Raw genomic sequence first — 18,662 nt, 5'->3', positions numbered from 1 at the left:
TCCATCCTAAGGGTGATCAGTCCTGGGTGTTCATTGGGGAGACTGATGTTGAAGCTGAAACTCCACTACTTTGGCCACCTGATGCAGAGAGCTGACTCATTTGAAAATACCCTGATGCTGGGAAAGATTGAGGGCAAGAGGAGAAGGGGACGACAGAGGATGAAATGGTTGGATGGCATCACTGACACGATGGATATGGGTTTGGGTGGATTCCCGGAGTTTGTGATGGACAGGGAGGCCTGGCGTGCTGTGATTCACGGGGTCGCAAAGAGTCGGACATGACTGAGTGACTGAACTGAACTGAACTGAGATGGCATATTAAAAAGCAGAGACATTACTTTGCCAACAAAGGTCCGTCTAGTCAAGGATATGGGTTTTGCAGTAGTCACATATGGATGTGAGAGGTGGACTCTAAAGAAAACTGAACACCAAAGAATTGATGCTTTTTGAATTGTGGTGTTGGAGAAGACTCTTGAGAATCCGTTGGACTTCAAGGAGATCCAGCCAGTCCATCCTAAAGGAGATCAGTCCTGGGTGTTCATTGGAAGGACTGATGTTGAAGCTGAAACTCCAATACTCTGGCCACCTGATGTGAAGAACTGACTCATTTGAAAAGACCCTGATGCCTGAAAAGATTGAGGGCAGGAGAAGGGGATGACAGAGGATGAGATGGTTGGATGGCATCACCGACTCTATGGACATGAGTCTGTGTAAAGTCTGGGAGTTGGTGATGGACAGGGAGGCCTGGTGTGCTGTGGTCCATGGAGTTCCAAAGAGTCAGATATGACTGAGTGACTGAACCTAACTGAACTTAACTGAGTCACTTTTGCTTTTTTGTCATTATTCATTCACATGATCAGAACAGCAGCTGTAGGGAGAATACCTCCTTGGGAAACTCACAAACCTACCATTTCCACAGGGCAGGAAACTGGCATCCTTTATATTACTCTGCCCTTGAGTGGTCCTGAGGCTGAGCTCTACAGTTCACATAGATTGGTTCATATGTTGATTTTTAAGTACATTTCATAGATAAAATGAAACAACTTCTTGTATCAGTAATTTAATGACATGAGGCCTTTTCTCTGATCACCTGATATAAAATATCTTCTATTTTATAGTCATAGACCCTTTGGAAATCTGATGAAAGACTATGGATCTTTTTCCTGGGGAAAAAACATGTATAAAAACACACAATTTTACATGTTAATTTTAAGGCATCATAGATCCTTGAAACCCATTTATTTATTTTCTGGAAATTCATGGGTCCTAGGTCAAGAACCCATAACTTGGAAGATCTTACTTTTCTCAACTTCTTATTCTGCTTTTCACAGTTGTGAAATTCCCATGAACTGGTGTTTTCCTCTTTAAACTTATCCCCTTGGGTTGAGAAATTTTGTAAAGTTTAAAAGTGAAGTGAACGTGTTAGCCATTCAGTTGTGTCCAACTCTTTGCTACCCCAGGGACTATAGCCTGCCAGGCTCCTCTGTGGGATTCTCCAAGCAAGAATACCAGAGTGGTTTGCCATTCCCTTCTCCAGGGCATCTTCCTAACCCAGGGATTGAACCGGGGTCTTCCGCATTTCAGGCAGGTTTTTTTTTAACTGTCTGGGGCATGGCTATTTCCATATTAGCATTGTGATAGAAGCTCTTCCTGCTAAGCAAGGCAGTCAAAATGAACATCAGCCCTATGTCTGGCTGCTGTCATTAAGCAATGTGCAGGCAACTCCAGCCCAAGGGCCAATCTTTCCCCACACCAAATGTCATATACTGGCTTTCAGTTCTTCTTTCCAGTTTGTAGCAGTAACATCAAAGTTCTTTTACAACTTTTCTTTGCATATTTGAGCAAGCTCTGTTATTTCAGTTTGTATTCTTCTTTTCGCCTTTCGTAAAATCTGCTCAATAACTTATCATGGTCATTCAGAGAAGAGACAGTCTCCCTTTCCCCTGCCATGAGGGAATGTTTGCAGAGGACAAAATGGTGACTTTAATTTAGAATTGTTTGTGAAATTCATTTTTCAGTGTGGTAGCCTAGATAACGGCCCTCCAAATATATCATGTCTTAATCTGGGTATATTTTACTTCACAAGGCAAGAGATTTTGCAGATGTGATTAAGTTAGAAATCTTGAGCTAGGGAGATTACTCTGGAGTACCTGAGTAGGCCCAGCATATTATGAGGGTCCTCATAAGAGAGAGGCTGAAAAGGCAAATTAAGAGTAGAAGATGCAAAGGGCAAAGTTGGAGTGATGCAAAAAACGGACCAAAAGCCAAGAAATATAATGCTTTTAGCCTGTAAAAGCTGACGAGGAAAGGAAACAAATTCTCACTTAAACCCTTCAGAAAAAGTGCAGCTCTGCCAACACTTTGAGTTAGCATCCAAAACCCAGTTTGGAATTCTGAGCTCCAGAACTGTAAGGTAATAAATTTGTGTGTGTGCATTTTAAAATATTTATTTATTCATTTGACTGCATCAGGTCTTAGTTGCATCATCTGGAATCCTTCATTGTGGTGCATAGCCTCTCTAGTTGTGGTGTGAGGGCTCAACAGTTACGTTACGCAGGCTTAGCTACTCAATGGTATGTGTGTGCTTAGTTATGTGACCAAGGATCGAACCTGCATCCCCTGCTTTGCAAGGAGGATTCTAAACCACTGCACCAGAAGGGAAGTCCAAAACTTAAGCTCCTAAGTTTGTTGTAGTTTGTTACAGCAGCAATAGGGAGTTAATATAGTCATTGACTATTTCATTCAAAAAGAACAAAAGAGTAAAGTAGAAACAAGACCAGCCTTCCAGAGGAACCTACCTGTGCTCTGTCTGGGAAAACACCTGGAATGCAAGGTGTCTGGAGTTTGTCTGTGTGTATGCGGTTGTTTCTCCTCACTGACTGTCTCTAGACGGTTATGCCTTCATAGTTCTTTGCGCGTCTGCCTGTCTCCTCTCTGTCGTCTTACAGTGTAGATGCTTCCCTGCTCTCATTTAATGTCATTTGCTTGTGGGCTGAAAACCAAACAAATTGTGATTCACTTTAAAAACAAAAGAAAAGAGGCTTTGAATGAGAGCTCACAGAATCTATCAAAGGGCCATATGACTTTTAAAGGTTTTACTGTGGCATCTGTTTTGACCCTAGAGGTTCCATAGCTTGTCATCTTTGCTTAGAATAGTTTGATATTCTGGATAAGAATTCTCCAAATAAAAGAGAGTTAGCTCTGTATTATTAGATATAAATCTCACAAGTAATTTTATATCAATGAATAATTACTATGGTGCCATGCTATCAGAGGTTAAGAGGAAGTTAATTGGAAGCCTGCTTACCTTTGTGTTGCCTTGAAGCATCTTGAAGCAATCTGAACCTGTTTCTCCCGCTATAAAATGGGCTTCATAGCACCTGCTCTCTCTTTTTCCTTACTTGATTCTTACAACTGTCAGATGAAATACTTTATGAAAATGCTTTTTAGCTGCAAAAATGTGATAGAATAATACTTGATAGCTAAAGTGTTTATGTATTTCAACCAGTGTTTTGATATATCAAGGTTTTCTTTATGCGATTTGGTAGAAATTCATTCATCCATTCTTTCATCATTCTTTTATTTATATAATACTAGCTGAGCATGTTTATATTTTTATTTTGTAATCCCTAACTCAACTGCCTGCAGCTTTCATATTGACTGAAACTTAAAGAATTCAGAACATATCTCCTTCCAGTGACCTTTGTCCTAGGGCAGCCAGGTCTTGAGATTTACTGGCCTAAGTAAGTGGAAGAAAATGACATAAGAGGATTTCAGATCAAACAAAAAGGAGAGAGGGAAGCCTGCCTCTTCTGTGCCAGCAAAGTAGAGGAGAAGGACATCAGAGGTGAGTGATCAAGCAGTCATAAATATATACACAACTTCTCTTCATCAGCCAAACTAAGGGTCCTAGGTGTCAGAAAGATTGGGGGGTGGGGAGTCAGAAGCAGAGAGGTTTCACCCTGCTTTGGGACTGTGAGGGGACACCATCCCACAGAAGGAATCTCTCAGCTGCATGAGGTGCCTGTGGCTGAGTAAGAGGTATGGTGAGGCAGGTCTGGCAGGGAGGAGGTCTGAATTAAAATTCCCCAGTTTCTTTCCTACCACCCTGAAATCTCCTTGTTTCCCTTCATCCGTTTGCCATCTGGAACAGGAGGTGGGGTACTTTCCTGGCAGTCCAGTAGTTAAGAATTCGCCTTCCAAAGTAGGGAGTGTGGGTTTGATCCCTGGTTGGGAAGCTAAGATCCCACATGCCTCGGGGTGAAAAAACCAAAAGATAAAACAGAAGCACTAGTGGAACACATTCAATACATGAAGGAAAAAATGGTCCACATAAAATAATGTTTTTTTAAAACAAGGAAGTGGTAAGGAGGTCTGGAAGGTTGAGTGTTTCTCTAGCAGACCTGATCACTTCAGAGAGATTATTCAATCTCATGGAGACTGAGATTTTACCCACTGACACGTTTAAAGTGTAACCTCCATGCACATTATCTACAGGATGAAAGGGAGATTCTACCATTAGGAGAAAGTAAGGAAGCAGTATCTTGGTCACATAAGCTGGCATTGTATACAATTTTTGACCCAAGTTAACCTGGCAATGATACCAAGAATGGAGGGGCTTGTTGTGGGGTGACCCAGCCCTTGCCCTGGAATAAACTCTGTTAGTTCAGGCTTATGAGTGACCAAAGGCAGAAGGACGAAAGGCCGAAGGACGAAAGGCCGTAACTGGAGAGCCAGGGACCACTGAGCCAAAAGGTGGCTAACTCAGCTCAGGGAGCAGGGGGGCTCCACCGAGGGGGGCCGTCTGATTACTGGAGGCAGGAAATGTGTTCACATCTTACAGGAGTGAGGCTCGCGAGGGGGCAGGGAATGTGCTCACCTCTTACAGGAGTGAGGCTCGTGAGGCCATGACACTGGACTGCAGAAGCCTGGCACCTTCCTCAGCCATTTCTAGTTGTAAGTTACAGGAATCTGTGGGAACCAGTTTAAGCAAAGTCTACATTTCAATGGCTGGGTAATACAGAAGCTCAGGGATACCAAGGGCAGAGATGCCGCAGGACTTAAGGAAGGCACAGGACCTGGGGACTATAAGAAATCCAGAATGGATGTCCTCCCTGTTTTTCTCTGAGCCTTCTCATCACTCTTCCTTTTGGCTTGGACTGTCTTCCCCTACCCATATTCAGCCGGGACAGCCACCAGGAGCACATGAGTTTATACGTTTCAGGGTCAAGTTTCTCTCTCTCCCAGTTGAAATTGTGACTCATTTGCCGCCTCATCAACTCTGGCTGGGAGAATGGGCGATCAAGTGCAAAATCGCTCCCAAAGCAGTGTGGCTTGCAGGAGGGGAGTGGCAGTGGGCAGAAGAGAGCCTGTTACCCGTGGACTCAGGAAAGCAGAGTCAGCACTCTCCCAGCCATAAGTCAGGAAACACAGCTGTAGGCGCTGACATTTTCTCTCACTTTTTTTTTTTGTCACCTTAAAAAAAATGAAGTGGAACTGTCTATGAGAAAAACAAAATTAATTGTAGGGAAACAAACTAAATCAGAAAATTAGTTTAACATTGGAGTTTCACAACAGGTTGGTGTACTAGTTTTCTCACGGCTCGTTAATGAGTTTCAGGGAAAAAAATCATGGTATAATTTTAATGTGATTTTGATTGCTTTATTCTCAGGTCAACCTGAGAAGTTTTTTATGATGCTAAATTATTCTTTTTTTTAATATAATAAGCTTGCATAGATAAAAGAATAAGTACTGGGGTGTCTGGGAGTTTAGAGGAAGAGGATAGAGAAAATAAGTGTGAGGAGACAGTGAGAGGTGCCAGAAAGAGGGGCTTTCTCTCTACTCCATCATAGCCAGAGCTGGACGTACTCCTGTGTTTGGTTTTTTAATTTATTCAATATTAGAGATCCATTCAAAATTCAAGATGAAAAATGTAAAATATTTTCTGTTATTTCTATGGATGTTTTAATTTTTCTGCCTTAACATTTTGAAGTATGTACACAGCAAAATGTGCAGATTAAACATGCAGTTCAGTTAGTTTTGACACATATATATATGTATCATTTTATTTTTAAATGTATTTTCTTCATATGACCTGACTTAATCAACCCTCAAATAGCTTTAGCATAATAGTCAAGATTCATAAATCAAATGAATCTTTGTAATTTTGAATTTCATGAGGCTTATTGAAGCAGCTATGTGAATTACCATTTTAATGCCATGCTCCCCACACCAAGTTCACAACCATGTTTGGCTCATAGAATGTGAATAAACTTCTCCTAGTTTGAATTAAATTGTTTGCTTTATTCATAAAATTAAGTTGCTCAAGTCTTTGCCTCTGGTAATAAATAACTCTTAGTTTGGCAATTTTGAGTTATTTTTAACCACACTTTATTATAAAGGTAAATCATTTTTATTGTTCAAAGGTGAAAAAAAATGTAGAAAGGCTTCCCCCCACATTTCCTCACTAGTAAGTCTATTCTAGATATAACAAATATTTATAGCTTGGTATACATGCTCCCTGGCATTTTATGCATATTAATTTTTAAAGTAAAAAAACTACTGTCATACATTTTTATAAACTGTTTTCCCTTTACATTCACCAATAAACATTTGTCTCATGTCAACAATTATATTTCTATACTTCCATTTTAAATAAATGCATATTAGAGCATGGAATTTGCTTAAAAAATAACCTATTGTTGAAACCTTGGAGTATTTCCATATATTTGCCATTAAAACCCACATGATGTTATACATCCCCAAAGTAAAAACATTTTCCAGTCCACTAATTATTTCCTTAGGATAAAATTAATTATATCACTGCAATTGCTTAGTCAATGTTATACACTTTTTTTTTAAAGGCTGTTTTTCATATAGCAAGGTTTCCCATGAGAAATTCTTCACCAATTTGGGCTTCATCAGATGCATAGAATAGGTTTATATTCTCCTCTTATTTCACTAACAAAGGAAGAAAATATGTCACTCCTTTAATTTGTATTTCTTTTGTTACTATTTAGGTTGGGCCTTTCCCCTTATGTTTATTCTCTCTACATATATATTTTCTCATTTTATTTTTAGAAATTTAAAACACAAATCTTCATTTGTATTTCTTTTTGGCTGTGCTGGGTCTTCATTGCTGTGCACAGGCTTTCTCTAGCTGTGGTGAGCGGGGACTACTCTCTAGTTGCAGTACAAGGCTTCTCACCACAATGGCCTCCCGTTTTTCAGAGCATGGACTTCAGTAGTTGCAGCTCTGGGGCTCTAGAGCATGGGGTAGTTGTGGAATGCAGGTTTAGTTGCCCTGCAGCATGAGGGATCTTCTGGGACCAGGGATCGAAACTATGTCTCCTGCATTTTCAAGCAGATTGTTAACCACTGGCCCACCAGGAAAGTCCCTATATTTTTATTTTTAAAAATGCTCATTTATGTCTTCTTTGTCTTTTTGGATGGCTCATGTTTTTCTTATTGTTGCCGTTTAGTTGCCGCGTTGTGTTTTTTGCAATCCCATGGACTGTAGCCCACCGGGCATCTTTGTTCATGGGATTTCCCAGGCAGGAATACTGGAGTGGGTTGCCATTTCCTTCTCCAGAGGATCTTCTCAACCTTCTCCAGGGATTGAACCTATGTCTCCTGCTATGGCAGGCGGATTCTTTATCATTGAGCCACCCAGGAAGCCACTGATCTGTAACAGGTGTTTGTATATAATATATGGAAACCGTTGCACTTTCATATATGTTGCAGACACTGTTCCCTGCTTGTCATTTGCCTTCTGGTTATGTTTCCTGTTGCAGTTCTGGTGAAGAATTATAGGTCAGCCCTGCAGAGTCCTAAGCATGGAGTGTAGCAGATCACCTAAGAGCTGGCCGCTCACGCAAAGGATCTTGGAGGTTCTACTGAAGAGGGAGGGATTTAAACATATCTAGGGAGTGAATTTTGCTGACTAGATGAGAGATGTGAGAGTGAGGGAATTCTGGCTCAAATAATGAGGCAGAGAGTGATGCCTTGAACTAGGTGAGGGCCATCAGGTGGAAGCAAGCATGGGAGGAAGATAATGAAGATTATTACATGGAGTTATCATCTTTGGATTGTCTGCAACACCCAGGTATAGTGGACCTTCAGAGACCCACAGAAGAGTTCAGTCTCTGGCACATGGTGGATTGCTCAGTGGGTCAGATCAGCCTGCATCTAGTAGGGTGTTCTCCTTGGTGCCTTTTGATCTCTCAGTTCTTGGTGCCAGCCCCTCCCAACTAGTTTCAATAATCTCAGTTCTGCTTCTTCAGAACCCACAGATCCCAAAGAGAATAAAGGTCACAAGTGACAATCCCTTTACTTCTGACTGAGGGCCAGGACTGTCCCTAGGAGCTTTGTTTCTTTTCTTTTTCTGCTCTGGGGTTTGTATGGCTTTCCCAACTAAGGTAAATATTTGCGTGGATCTGCATGGATTTCCTGGTAGAATTCAAAAAGTGGCTTTTACCCCTTTCTAATCTTCAGCAAGTTCTTTGGCTCAGGTGGAGCAACTCATTTGAACTGTCTTTCAGCCTTAGAAGAGTTAGATGGTCCCTAGAGAAGGTAGTGCTCTGATTAGCAATGGCGTGAAATGCCGCTACCACCCAGCAAGTGCAGGGAGCTGCAGAGCATCCCGTGGGTGCTCATGGGTGAGAGAAGCAGTGTACTAGCTCTGGGGGAACAAAGGTAGGGGGTTGTTAGGTGAGTGGATGGAGGGGAGAGTATTAGAGGGAGGGATCTAAACAGAAAAGCTTGCAGGACATTCAAAACAAAACTCACATAATTCTATAGTTTTCAAAATTCATTGCAATTATAAAGCTCACATTTGGACAAATTCTACGAGTCATTAATCATCTATTACTAGCTATACGGTATTTGTGATCACATTAGAGCTCCATGAGCAATTGAAACTTCCCCTTTGTGCGTAGAATGGCCTGACTATAAATCTCAGAAGAGTTGGTCCATCTAGAAAAATGGTATAGATGATGATATTTGGAAGCAGAAAGAGACACAGACAGAGGAAAAGATACCACAGAGAAAAGAGGGGGGAAAATTGGGAAATTGGGAATGACGTATATACGCTGTTGACTACTATGTGTAAAATAGATAACTAGTAAGAACCTACTGTACAGCACAGGGTGACCTGTGCCACCACTTTCCCCTCCTCCTCCTCCTCCCACAGCAGCTTCCTGGTCTCCAGGTAGTCTGGGCAAGCCCTTCCAGGCAGCCTGTTCAACCCCCACATCCACAAGTATTCATGACCCCATGCAGGCTGCAGCCCTGGGTCTGGACACAGACAACGTCAGGGTGCCTGGAGCCCCGCTGGCTGTTGAGGTGGCAAGGACACTCACCAGTGATGGACTTTGCATATAAAAAGCCAAGGAGTGGGTTAACTGCATTCAGATCTGGGAGCTCAGGGATGTCGTCAGGTTCAGTGCCCCCCTCTACCTCTGGTTCTGCTTCCCTGGGGTGGCCTCCTCCTCAGGGGACCCCAGCACCATTAGGCTCCCTCCCTCCTTCCTCCAGCTCAGCTGCAGAAGAGAATTGTCTCCTAAGCAAGTTCCATGCAAAGAGCTTCCCTGGTGGCTCAGATGGTAAAGAATCTGCTTTGCAATGTGGGAGACATGGGTTTGATCTCTGGGTCATAAAGACCCTCTAGAAAAGGGAATGGCAACCCATTCCAGTATTCTTGCCTGGGAAATCCCATGGACAAAGGAGCCTGGCAGGCTGCAGTCCATGGGCCCACAAAAAGTAGACATGACTAAGTGACTAACACACATTCAAATATCATGCTCTCCTTCAGCCACTCACAAAAGTATGCAAATTATGGGCAAGCAAGCTTCCTCTTAGGTGCTAGAGAGGGTTTGGAGGTCAGAGGAAGCAACATGATCTACCTCATCCCTTTGATATTTCATGCTGTTGCTTCTCTTTCATTCGCATTTAAAACATTATTGAGCACCTACTTCTGCCACGCCATGCCAGTCGTGGACATCTCAGAGATGAATAAAGCACGCTTTGTCTCAGAGAAGCCAATGGGCAGTAGGAGACCAGAGGCACATCAGAGCTTAGAATCCAGTGTCACTGTTGCTGTGCAGATGCATGAACAAAGTTCTATGGGATCACCAAAAAGAATGAAAGTAACTCTGTGTGTTGGGGCTTCCCAGAGGTCTATGCAATGCAGACTTGTGCAGGTGAAAAGGATTTCAGCAAGAGAAAAGTGTGGAGGGAGAAGCTGTGAAAGAGGAGGGAGCTTTGTATGCAGATGTATGGAGGGTTCCTGAAGACGGTGGCTGGAGCAAGAGAGGGAAGAAGGGAGTGGAAATGTAGGAAGGCTGCAGCATGGGAAGAACTTGGGACCAAGCGTGTGCATTTTCTGCTGAAGAAAGAAGTGTTGCCCCTTGGGTTATCTTAGGTTATCTGAGGTGGTTCTGAAAGACCTTGAGGAAGTGGTTATGGCATAGAGGTTACTTCCCATCCTTTAAACAAGACTGACAGTAGAAACTGAAAGGTTTTTTTCTATTAGCTTTTAATTCCATTTCATTATCAACATCAAATATTTATGCAGATTCTGTAAGGAAGTGAGTCCTACAGTCAGTGAGGGGTAGGAGATACAGAGGTTAATCAAAAGATACAGTCCTTGAGTCTTTATGTTTGCAATTTAAATTAGAAATGCATGATAAGAATTAATAGTAGGACAGATATATGACATTTTTGTTAATCAAATGTTAGCTATAAGGTTTTGCTAGATTCTTTTATTTTGTTTCACCTTAGCACAGTGGCTTTCAAAATTTTAAATCATGACCCAAAGAAATTCATTTTATACTGTGACTCCAGAACCCATAAGAAAATTTCATCAAGTACTATTGAGATGCACTCTGATGTTTTATATCCTCTTGTATTTTACTATTTTTAAAAAAATGCTGATCACTGACCCTCTAAATTGATTTCATGACCCACTGCTGAGTTATAACTTGCAGCTTGAAAATTCCTATCTTCTCATGTCTTCGAAGGGGTGATGAGTATGTAGGGAAGAGGAATGATATCACAGGTAGGGGGGAGAAAATGCGAGCATGTCTGTCATTAGTAAAGAGGTGACAGAAGCAATCACCACTCTAACTTTCTGTGCCTTAAGAGGGGAGTGAATGACCGAGGAGGCTTCACTAGGAAGAGGGCTTTATTCCTTCAAATTAGAAGACAATCTTTTGATATCTGGTACCAGCAAATTTGGAAAACTCAGCAGTGGCCACAGGACTGGAAAAGGTCAGTTTTCATTCCAATTCCAAAGAAAGGAAATGAAAAAGAATGCTCAAACTACCGCACAATTGCACTCACCTCACTTGCTAGTAAAGTAATGCTCAAAATTCTCCAAGACAGGCTTCAGCAATACGTGAACCGTGAACTCCCTGATGTTTAAGCTGGTTTTAGAAAAGGCAGAGGAACCAGAGATCAAATTGCCAACATCCGCTGTATTGTGGAAACAGCAAGAGAGTTCCAGAAAAACATCTATTTCTGCTTTATTGACTATGCCAAAGCCTTTGACTGTGTGGATCACAATAAATTGGAAAATTCTGAAAGAGATGGGACTACCAGACCACCTGACCTACCTCTTGAGAAATCTGTTTGCATGTCAGGAAGCAACAGTTAGAACTGGACATGGAACAACAGACTGGTTCCAAATAGGAAAAGGAGTATGTCAAGGCTGTATATTGTCACCCTGCTTATTTAACTTATATGTAGAGTACATCATGAGAAACGCTGGACTGGAAGAAACACAAGCTGGATTCAAGATTGCCAGGAGAAATATCAATAACCTCAGATATGCAGATGACACCACCCTTATGGCAGAAAGTGAAGAGGAACTAAAAAGCCTCTTGACGAACTTGAAAGAGGAGAGCGAAAAAGTTTGCTTAAAGCTCAACATTCAGAAAATGAAGATCATGGCATCTGGTCCCATCACTGCATGGGAAATAGATGGGGAAACAGTGGAAACAGTGGAAACAGTGTCAGACTTTATTTTCCTGGGCTCCAAAATCACTGCAGATGGTGACTGCAGCCATGAAATAAAAAGACGCTTACTCCTTGGAAGAAAAGTTATGACCAACCTAGAAAGTGTATTCAAAAGCAGAGACATTACTTTGCTGACTAAGGTCCGTCTAATCAAGGCTATGGTTTTTCCTGTGGTCATGTATGGATGTGAGAGTTGGACTGTGAAGAAGGTTGAGTGCCGAAGAATTGGTGCCTTTGAACTGTGGTGTTGGAGAAGACTCTTGAGAGTCCCTTGGACTGCAAGGAGATCCAACCAGTCCATTCTGAAAGAGATCAGCCCTGGGATTTCTTTGGAAGGACTGATGCTAAAGCTGAAACTCCAGTACTTTGGCCACCTCATGTGAAGAGTTGACTCATTGGAAAAGACTCTGATGCTGGGCAGAATTGGGGGCAGGAGGAGAAGGGGACGACCGAGGATGAGATGGCTGGATGGCATCACTGACTCGATGGATGTGAGTCTGAGTGAACTCCGGGAGATGGTGATGGACAGGGAGGCCTGGCGTGCTGCGATTCATGGGGTCGCAAAGAGTCGGACACGACTGAGCGACTGAACTGAACTGAACTGAAATGTATAGAGTAGTGTGGATAAAACTATGCAGTGTGAAGTATTCTGAGGTAATCATGGACATTCTTTAAAAAATCAGATGAGTGATGAAATAAGTTTGAGGAATGTTAAAATTTATATACCCAATTTTGATAGCTTATTTATCCATTTTTATCCAATGGATATTTATCCATTAAATGTCCTTCCATATTTATAAGCATATTTCAAGAGCTGAAAATACTTCTGGTAACAAAATAAATTTCATCCTTTTTCAAAAATCCAAGAGTTGCTCTTCCTAGGCCTACTAGTGTCAGTGGCAGCAACAAGTGTTGGCCACATCTGCCAGGTGCAGGCCATGTTCATTTCCAGCACAAAGATCATGAAGCCCAATGTAGAGAAGTTGGAGGAGTCTGAATCGGGCATCTCCCACGCCCTCTTGGAACTGGAGATGAACTCGGACCTGAAGGCCCAGCTGCGGGAGCCGAACATAACGGCTGCCAAGGAAACTGAAGTTGGTGGTGGCTGGAAAGCTATCATCATCTTTGTTCCCGTTCAGCAATTGAAATCTTTCCTGAAAATTCAGGTGTGGCTGGTGCACAAGTTGGAGAAGTTCAGAGGGAAGCACATCATCTTCATCACTCAGAGGAGAATTCTGTCTAATCCAACTCAAAAAAGTTGTACAAAAAATAAGCAAAAGCATCCCAGGAGCCACAATCTGACTGCCATGCATGACACCATCCTGGAGAACTTGGTTTTCCCAAGTGAGATTGTGGGTAAGAGAATCCCCACAAAGCTGGACAGCAGCTGACTCATAATGGTCCATTTGGATAAAGCACAGCAGAACAACGTGGAACACAAGGTTGAAACATTTTCTCGTCTCCATAAGAAGCTCATGGGCAAGGATGTTAATTTTGAATTCCCAGAGTTTCAGTTGTAAACAAAAATGATTAAATAAAATATTATTCACAATAAAAACCCAAGATTTAATTGATTAAAGAATCATTTGTGTTCTGTCGCATTATCCTCTTGCAGACCATTTGGGAAATGCAGATATAAACGGGCATCATTGCAGAAGACAAAGTTGACAGTGCAGAGTCAAATGGGAGACTATTTGCATCCACGGTGGTCTTTTTACTAATAAAGGGACTAAGCCAGGAAAATGTCTTCTGTAAAGAGCCAGGTAGTCAAGATTGTAGGCTTTGGGAATTCCCTGGTGGTCCAGTGGTAAGGACTTGGTGCTTTCACTGCCACAGGCCCTGATTCAGTCTCGGATCAGGGAACTAAGATCCCACAAGTAAGTAAGTAAATAAGAATATTGTAGGCTTTATTTTTGTTGCAATTACTCAGGTCTGCCATTCTACTGTGTAAGCAGCCATAGACAATACATAAGGGAGTGAGTAGGCTGTGTTTCTGTTCAACTTTATTTATGCACAATGAAATTTAAATTTCATATGATTTTCCTACATCAAGAAATCTTATTCTTCTTATGTTTTTCCTAAGCATTAAAAAAATGTAAACACCATTCTTAGTTTGCGGGTTATGCAAAAACAGACAGTGTGCTATGTGTGGGTCATAGTTTGCCAGTCACTGGTCTAAATCTTTAGGTTTTGCTTCTTTACAACTCAAAGGAGAGATTAAGAGTCCAAGTGAGGACCTGGAGAGGCCAAGAGGCTGGAATCTGGGGGAGTCCACTCTAAGAAAAGTTGGTTGGAGGACATTTGAGGAGCTAATTTCTGGGTTACAACTGTGTTATAACCCTCAGGAAGAGGGAGAATATTATTAGAAGTCAGCTGTATTAGTTGTGGTAACACTGGCTGCTTAAACAACCCCTAAAGATAATTAAAGTTTATTTCTCACTTTCCAAAATAGAAGTTTCTGATGATCAGCAGTGGTTTTCCTTCAAGTGTTTATTAAAAGACCTAGGTTGCTTCCTTCTTGTGGCCTCATCCTCTTTATCCCTCAGTTCTCCATGCTCTGTGTTCCCTCGCATTAGTCTATAGATGGGAAAGAGCTTGGAGGATCTTATGTGAGAGGTTCTTATGGATCAGGCTTAGAACTGGCACACCTCACTTCTGCTCACATAGCATTGGCCAGAACTCAGTCACATGGCTACAACTGACAGCAAGGGAGTCTGGGAAATATAGTCTTAACCTGTGTGGCCAGGAAGGAGAGGAAATGAATTTGATGCACACTAATTAATAAAGATGGAGAAGGCAATAGAACCCCACTCCAGTACTCTTGCCTGGAAAATCCCATGCACAAAAGAGCCTGGTGGGCTGCAGTCCATGGGGTCGCTAAGAGTCAGACACGACTGAGAGACTTCACTTTCACTTTTCACTTTCATGCATTGGAGAAGGAAATGGCAACCCACTCCAGTGTTCTTGCCTGGAGAATCCCAGGGACAGGGGAGTCTGGTGGGCTGCCGTCTCTGGGGTCGCACAGAGTTAGACACGACTGAAGTGACTTAGCAATTAATAAAGAAGTAGGGAAGGCATTCCAATAGAGGAGGCAGCATAAATAAAGGCACAGAGAGGGGAAAGACTGAGGCAAAACAGGGAGCTACATGCCATTTGGGGTCGCCAGGAGTGTTTGTGGAAAGGAGACGTTAGAGATGGGATGTCTGCGGTATAGTGCTCAACACTACCCACATCTCCCACCCCCAAACCCCACCTTGCATGGGATAGAAAAGGTTATGCATTTAATGTGAAGACTGAAATGAGTATTTGTGCAGGATGTGGGGGTGGGGGCTGCTCTCTCATTTTCTCTACCCCCTTGAAAACAAAGATCAGTGATCTCAGAGTGGGTGCAGGGAAGAAGAGGCCAGGAGCAAGGCTTGTGTTTGCTTAGGTTCCAAGCCACTGGGCTCTGCATGGTCATGCGCTTCCTGACAATCTAGTGTCTCAGTCCATCAGACAGAGACTGGGAGCCCATGTTCCAGGTGTGAAGAATCAGCATTTGGTTGGCATATTCTTTGCCTTCTATCCCAACAAGAGCTTCTGATGCACCAGTAGATGACTGGACATAGAAAACAGCGGCAGGATCAGGTTTTAACATGACTACCAGCAGGCACACCCACCTTGTGCTAAAATCTTTCTCAGGTTCCTGCTGCGCTGTTTTATTTCCTCTTTTTTCAAATGCTTCGAGGAAAAGTCCAGAGCCTTCCAGGGAAGCTGTGATATCCTCCTGGGAACAAGCTCCAAATTCAGTGTGAGAGGCATTAAAGGGTGAAGGAACCTGCCATCTGCATTAACTTCTAAGTCTAGTCAAGAAAATTGTTTCTGTCTGCCCGGGCTTGACAAATCAATCAATCTATCACTCTGTTTCCCGAGTTTCCTGAGAGCAAGCTCTCAGCTTTTCTGTACAAATACATCCCAGTACTGAGCTCGAGTAATAGGCAGGAGGTTATCAGCAATCATATGAGAAGAGAACCTTTCTCTACCATCATTCTCAGCACTAAATTGTTATCAGCGCAACTTACAGGGAGGAAACTGCCCTTATCCACTAAGCATCCTTCCTTTAGTGATGCTGTCCCTGTTGCTCCTCACAGGCTGCACAGTTACACCACTAAAAGTCACTGGTTGATGCCACCATCTCCCTTTGAGACCCTTTTCTCTCTCCTTGCATTCCCTTCAGTGATGTTTATGCACCTTTTTCTCAGTCTCCTCTCCTGCCTCCATTAAGTCACAACAGAAACATCCCAGAGCCACTTGAGCTCGTCCATGCAATGATGGACAGGCTTGGCTATATAATTTGCAGGTCCTTGTGCAAAATGAAAATGTGGGTGCCTTGTTGAAAAAGCAGGAAAAAAAGAACCATATGTTGATTCGGTCATGCCATGAGTAACGGGAGAGGTTTTGTCTTCCTGTTTTAGTTTGCTAGGGCTACTATAACAAGATGCCACAGAGTGGTGCCTTAAATATCAGAAATGTATTTTCTCACCATTTTGGTGGCTTGAAGTCCAACATCAAGCTGCTGAAAGGTCTGGTTTCCCTTGAGGCCTCTCTGCTTAACCTAGAAATGGCCACCTTCTTTCTAATCCCTCATGTGGCCTCTTCTCTGAGTCTATTCCTCTTCTTATAAGAACACCACTCCTGTTGGATTAGGGCGCCATCCTAGGACCTCACTTAATGTTAATTACACTTCTTAAGGGCTTCCTTGGTGGCTTATATAGTAAAGAATCGTCTGCAATGAGGGCAACCCAGGTTCGATCCCTGGGTTGGGAAGATTCCCCTGGAGAAGGGAATAGCAACACACTCCAGTATTCTTGACTGGAAAATCTCATGGACAGGGTCCATGGGGGTCGCAAAGAGCATGACTGAGCAACTAACACACATACACGTGTGCATGCACACACACACACACACACACACACACACACACTTCTTTAAAGGCCCTGTCTCTAATTACAGTCAAATGCTGATACACTGGGGGACAGGGCTTTACCATATGGATTTTGGGAGGACACTGTTTGATCCATAACACTCCCCAAAGTAAAATGTGATGTTGTCCCCAGATGAAGGGAAAGAAGCTGTCAGGCAAGCAAGAGCAACAGAGGGATCCAATCTTGCTCATCTGTACCCTCATTGTAGCACAAATGTGTTTACCCAGCCCCAACTTTCTTTTCATACTGGTACAATTTTGTTTTTTAATGGTATAAATGTATTAGGGTCAAGGGAGGAGATTTAAGAGCCTGAAGGAGCGCCAGTTAATTCTCAGTTAATCTCAGCCCCGTTAACCCCCTGCTGCTACTGCTGCTAAGTTGCTTCAGTGGTGTCTGACTCTGGGCGACCCCATAGATGGCAGCCCACCAGGCTCCTCTGTCTACGGAATTCTCTAGGCAAGAATACTGGAGTGGGTTGCCATTTCCTCCTTCCATTCACCCCCATGTCTGCTGTAATAGTATAGGCTGAAAGAAGAGAAATAGATTCTGAGTAAGGTGGGGGAGACTCAGGTTTATTAACTGGACCACAAGGGCCCATTTCAAGTGTTGGTCACTTTTTTCCTTAATCTTTAAGGTAAACTATACGCTGATACTTCTGTGAGATTTACTAGCACAACAGTCAAACAAATTCTTCACTTTTCTTGACATAAATTAAATCTTCCCTGGTGCCTCCCTGTTTTCTTTCTTCTTTCCATACCTCAGATTTGTCCCAAATCCTCCCTTTAAGATCTATGGAAGATTAGAGATTTATCACTATATATCAGCTCTTAGGTTTGCCTTCTTCTCTGCCTAGTGCTTTCTCATTATCTGCAACTCATTATTACGTGTATTCAGCAACATATATTTATTGAACACCAACTATGTACCAGCAATTGTTCTGGGTAATTTGGAAGCATCAGGGAGCAAAACCAGATGAAGATGTATATGCTAGGAGGGCTTACTTTCTACTCGAGAGGTAGAGAATGCTCCATAAGTGTAATAAATGGATAGATCACATATTGTAGGTGCTGACAATGCCATGGGAAGTGAACAGATAGAGTAAGATAAGCAGAATGGGGAGTTCCAGGGCTTGGGGACATATTGATATATGAGAGTACTCAGAGTGGGTCTCCTGCTGAAGATGATGTGCTGGACAGTCTTCATTAGCCCTTCCAGATCTACCCTTCAATTTTCATCCTGCTCTGTGCCCAGGGAGGATGATCTATATGGGCTGTATCAACGGGCCTCTCTCTGTGTGACTTCTCATTGAGTTGGGCCAATGGATGACACAGGCAAGGCATTAGATAGCAGGAGTGCATTGAATTCAAGGTTTTTATTCCCCTGGCCACTGCATTTCTAGGCTACAGATTGGCAGCAGCTATAATCCTTACTGAAGTTTAAGCTCTTTCCAGGTTGCCTCTCTTGAGTTCCAAGGGGTGCCCCCATTGCTGCTAACCCCATGGCGCCTCCTCTATTCCTTATTGGTTTCTATTAAATCTGTCCACATCTTTGTAAAATGTCCCTTTATTGCACTCTCCCATTATCCCCATTTGAATGTACTACTTGTTTCCTGACAGAATCTTGACTTATATAATAATTAGTAGTGAGAGAAGTGCCCCTGGGACACAGCCTCTTAAAATGAGA

General features: G+C 42.6%; 1 pseudogene; it reads left to right on the top strand.

The window, feature by feature from the left end:
* Positions 1–12,923: 12,923 nt before the first annotated feature.
* Positions 12,924–13,535, top strand: LOC128046811 (40S ribosomal protein S7-like; annotated as a pseudogene).
* The last annotated feature ends 5,127 nt before the right edge of the window (positions 13,536–18,662 follow it).

The sequence above is a fragment of the Budorcas taxicolor genome, chromosome 4 (genome assembly GCF_023091745.1).
Source record: "Budorcas taxicolor isolate Tak-1 chromosome 4, Takin1.1, whole genome shotgun sequence".
NCBI classification, from domain to species: domain Eukaryota; kingdom Metazoa; phylum Chordata; class Mammalia; order Artiodactyla; family Bovidae; genus Budorcas; species Budorcas taxicolor.
This window is presented reverse-complemented; position numbering and strand designations above follow the sequence as displayed.